At 64.3% G+C, this 4,463-nt stretch overlaps 1 long non-coding RNA gene across 1 annotated transcript; it reads left to right on the top strand.

Moving 5' to 3' along the window:
* The first annotated feature begins 1,862 nt into the window (after window positions 1-1,862).
* On the top strand, window positions 1,863-2,446 carry LOC108530239 (uncharacterized). Its single transcript, XR_001885781.1, has 2 exons — window positions 1,863-2,044; window positions 2,216-2,446. It is a non-coding gene; the product is annotated as an uncharacterized LOC108530239 (long non-coding RNA).
* The last annotated feature ends 2,017 nt before the right edge of the window (window positions 2,447-4,463 follow it).

Genomic DNA, 4,463 nt, shown 5'->3' with positions numbered 1-4,463 from the left:
GGAGGAAGAGGGAGGAAGATAGAGGAGGGGAGAGGAGAAGTGGGAAGGGTGGGGAGGAGGGGAGGGGAGGAGGAGGAAGAGGAAGGGGGAGGAAGAGGGAGGAAGATAGAGGAGGGGAGAGTAGGAGTGGGAAGGATGGGGAGGAGGAGGATGGAGGAGGAGGGGGAGGAGGATCCTCAGAGACTCCCATCCTCCCTCACCCTTCAAGAGCATTAAGTTTTCCTTCCCAGTGGGAGAAACTGAGGCCCAGAGAGAAGTTTCTGCTCCCACATCCCACAAGTGCTTCCCCAACCAACAGGCTCCCCTGGGGCTCCCTCTAGGCCCTGTCAAGGGCCCCACAGGGCTGGCTCTTCTTTCCGCTGGCTCCAGGCCTGGGGCTCGGAGGTGGAGAGGTGATGGCCAGTGCAGGAGGCGGCTGGCCCCTTCCCCTGTCTGCTGCCTCTAATGATTAAGCAGTGCGGCTGGAGTGAGGAGTGGACGCTGGGAGCCGGTTCCTCAAATCCCCCGCACGCCTTTGGCCGGCTCATGGGCCACAACGGGAGACCCCTCCAGCTCAGGCTGAAGAGCTTCCCCAGCTGCCAGGTCCAGAGAGTTCTGTGCTCCCTGGGATCGTCTGAAGGGCTGGGTGGGAGGGGGACCCTGGTGCAGGGAACGTTCTCTGTAACTGAGATCCTCGTTTCTACCCAGGAACTCAGCTGAGACTCCCTCTGTGACCAACCCTCTCCAGAGACCGGCTCCACCGCCAGCCGGACTGGATGCACAGCGTGTCCACACAGCATGCACACACTGGGACTCAGCGTGTTGGGACTCAGCTCTAGGCCGCCCAGTCCCTCGGGCTTGAGGTCAGCTCACTGACTGGGGGCCTAAGGCACATCTCAGGACCTCCCTGTGCCTCAGTTTCCTTATCTGAAAAATGGGAATAATTAGAGTTGCTTCCTCAAAGTACCCCCACCCCCAGCTCCCTGCAGATACGGTGGGGATGGGGCGGGAGATAGAGCGGGGACCTGCAGGATGCACCCCTCCCCCAAGGAATTGGGGCGCCACCCCACCCCTGGCGATCCCCGGAAGGAGGCTGCTGATTGAACAAAGGGAGAAACAAGCTTCTAGCACAAGGTGCCTCACCTGCTGGCCCGGGAACAAAAGCTGCCCCAGCCACCCTCACCACACACACACACCCCACAGCACGGAGAGGGCTGAGTCATTCCACCCCACCACGCCTGTGATGGCCTCCCCGGGTGCGTACTAACCTGCCAGGCAGGGGGATTATTCTAAAGGCCACCTGGGACCTTCCCTGCTTGGCCTCACAGCCAGGGAGAGAAGGCCCAAGCTCCCCCCACCTCCCAGCCTGGCATTGAACACATCCCCCACACACACACACTCCAGCTTGATTCAGTTTTATCTCATTGACTCACTCAACAAACATTCCCTAATGAAGTCCTGTGAGGGCCCGGAAACTGGGCTAATGCCAGACGCCTCCCCAGCCCCACGGCCTCTTCCTCAGATCACACAGAGTCTTTTCATCCTTCCATTGGCCTACCTGACTTGGACTCCTACACATCCTTCAAAACCCAACCTCAGGGCTCCTCCTCCAGGAAGGGAGGACTGCCGCCTCCCCAGTCCTGATCTCAGTGGGATGGGCATGACTTTTCCCCTCCCTAACTATGGGAGCCCCAGAGAAAGGGACAGGGGCTGAGGCAGCAGTTCTAGGGTGGTGGGGGCAGAGGAGCAGGAGTGACCTGAGAAGTTAAATCCAGGGAATGACCCGGTTCCCCTCCCGCATCCCCGGTCTGCAGATTCTGCCTGGGGAGTTGTGAATTTCTTCCCCTTTCCCCCTTCCCCAGTCCAACACCCCCTCCCCACCCAGAGGTCCAGGAGGCCAGACAGACCCAAAGAGAGAGGCAAGGACGTGGGCGTTGGTCAGTCTTGCGGAGAGGGGGTGCCCTGCCCTCCCCGCTTCCTGACCCAGCAGAAACGGCCCGGGCGTGTCCTGATAAACGGCGCCTTAATGGAGGCGCCATCCCTGCCCGGAACAGGCCAGGCCCAGGTGAGGCTCAGAGTCAGATGCGCCCAGCCTAACCCACTCGGGGACGCCCCTGGTACCATCCCAGGGCGGGGTCCTCACTCCCGACCAGGGCCTCTGTCTCTGCGTCTGCGAAGTGGGAGCCCCCAGGTCCGTCCTCCCCCCACCCGCCTGTCGTCTCGTCTCCGCTTTCAGGGTGGAGTGGACACTCCCAGGTGTCCAAGCCGGCGAGCTCGGGTCCCGCAGAGCCGGCGGCCCTGGAGACGCTCCAAGGGCAGCCCCGCTGCAGCCTTGCTCGGGTCGCCTAACCCGGGGCCTCCGCAAACCAGCCCACCGCGGGCCGCCGAGCCCCGCTCCAGGATCCGCGGGTTGCCTCCATCCCGGAGGAGTATGAAGAGAATTAAATCTAGATATTTACATGTTTAATGGTCAAAGGAGCCTGTCTTCCGGCAGGGCAGGGAGGGCGCTCAGGTGGTTTAACTCAGCTCCGGGATCCCGCTCAGTTGCGGGGGCCGCGAACCCCGCCGCGGGGCCGACGATTGGGCCCCTTCGGAGCGCGGCGCCCAACGCGGGTTTCGTTGCGTCGGGGAAGTCCGAGCCTGCAGCGCCCAGTCCCCAGGCGGTCAGCCTAGCCCGGGAGGGGGGCGTTCTCCAGGCCCTCAACCCCTGATCCAGGCCGTTCCCCTCCCGCGCACCCTCCCGGGGGCTGCCGCCCGCGCCCCTGGCCGCCAAGCCCCATTTTCCCAAACTGCAGCAAACGAACTGGTTTTCTCCTGAGCGCACGCTGCGGGGAGACGATTCAACGGAGCCCAGTGAGGAGGGGTCCAGGCCTGTGAGGGGGGCGCGTTCCTGTCCCCAGACCCCTCCCGCTGCACCTCAGCCCCCAGCCCGGCTCTGTGACCTGCACCGGTCGGGCCGGGCGCAGAGGAAGCAAAGCAGGCGGAGGCCGCGAGAGGAGAGCAGCCAGGTCTCCCGCCTAAGCCCGGACCCTTCCCCTCCCCTCGGGCGCCCTCGGATGCCCCGGCCCCAGGGTGTTACTTTCTAGATGGGGAAACTGAGGCGCGGCCCGGGCGATGTGGCCGAAGTCCTGCGCCCGGCCGTCTCCGGCGCCTGCCCGCCAGAGCCCCAAGAAGGGGGCGTGGAATTCCCTCCTCTAATTGTGTCCCAGAACTCCGGGACGACGGAGGCCCAGCTGCTGAGGGAGAGGACGAGGACGCGGGGCCCCAGGGACCACCCCCTCCGCTCCCCGGCCAAAGGCGGCCGCCCAGCCCCGGTGCCCCGGTGCAAACAAGCGCAGTGTTTGCCCAGCGCGAGGCGGGCGGCGCGGCCCGAGAGCGATGAGGATTCGATGGAGCCTCTTGCCGCGGCGGGGGCAACGGAGCCCGGGCGGGCGCGGGGATCGATCGGGCACAGCTGTCGCCGAAGAGCCCGCGGGAGCATCCACCCGCCGGCCAGAGCTGCCCGGGCGCCCCGCAACTGGGGGCAGGAAATCCGGGACGTCGGGCCCGCCAGGGGCGAAACCCCAAAGTCGCGCCCAGGGTAGGGAGCTCAGGACGTCCCCATGGCCAACGTGGAACCTTCGGGAGCTGCGCGCTCAGCCCTGCCGGGACCCCCGCCAGGCCGGAAAAGCCCAGAGTCTCCCCCCAAATCTAAATAAAATCCCCGGACCCCGCCCGAACGAAGGCGGCTGGAGTCCAGAGGGAGAACTCCTGCCACACACTAGGCGCCGGAGGCCGGGATTTGGGGCGCCCGCAGGTTTCGGGGGCCGGGAGTGGGAGAAGGGCGGATCCAGGGCTGGGGCTGGGTGGGGCGTTCACTCCCATCGTTTAGTAAAACCTCGCTTTAATAAAAGCAGGGAGAGGTGCGCAGAGCCCAGACGCTTTCATTTCGGTGGGAGACAAATCGAATCAGAAAGTCAGTTGGGGGCGCACCGTGGAGGGTTCTGGGGGAGCCCCAGGAAAGGAAAACTTGAGGTATCTAACTCTGCCTTTGATATTTGTAGCTGCAATGGGAGAGTCAATCACAAAAGGAAAGGTGGTGTGTCCAACAGTGGGGGAGGGGTGGAGGATTAAAGAGGGGTTCAAGCTTAGGGGTCGGTTTAGGGAGGTTGAAGCCATGGAGAGTGCGCGCCGCTGGGGCGTGGGTGGAGCCCCCCAATCCTCCCCTCCACCCGCGGGACTCTCCAAGCCCTGACGCTGGCGGGACCAGAGGCTGCCCTTTTTGGCTCCTCCCAGAGGCAGGCCAGGCACAGAGAGGGTGGGCGTTGGTCTGGGGCAGCCCAGCACCTACTAAGGTCCTCCTCCCCCACTCCCAGGCACAGACTCAGGCTCTGGGAGTCAAACTTTAATTGTCCTGGAGGGGATACTGAGGCCAGAGAGCTTCCTCGAGGCGGCTGAGGTCCCTGTGGGGCAGGCAAGAGGGACTTCTTGTCCCACCCAGCCCA

The sequence above is a fragment of the Rhinopithecus bieti genome, unplaced genomic scaffold (assembly GCF_001698545.2).
Source record: "Rhinopithecus bieti isolate Rb0 unplaced genomic scaffold, ASM169854v2 scaffold_7901, whole genome shotgun sequence".
In the NCBI taxonomy this organism is placed as follows: Eukaryota; Metazoa; Chordata; class Mammalia; order Primates; family Cercopithecidae; genus Rhinopithecus; species Rhinopithecus bieti.
This window is presented reverse-complemented; position numbering and strand designations above follow the sequence as displayed.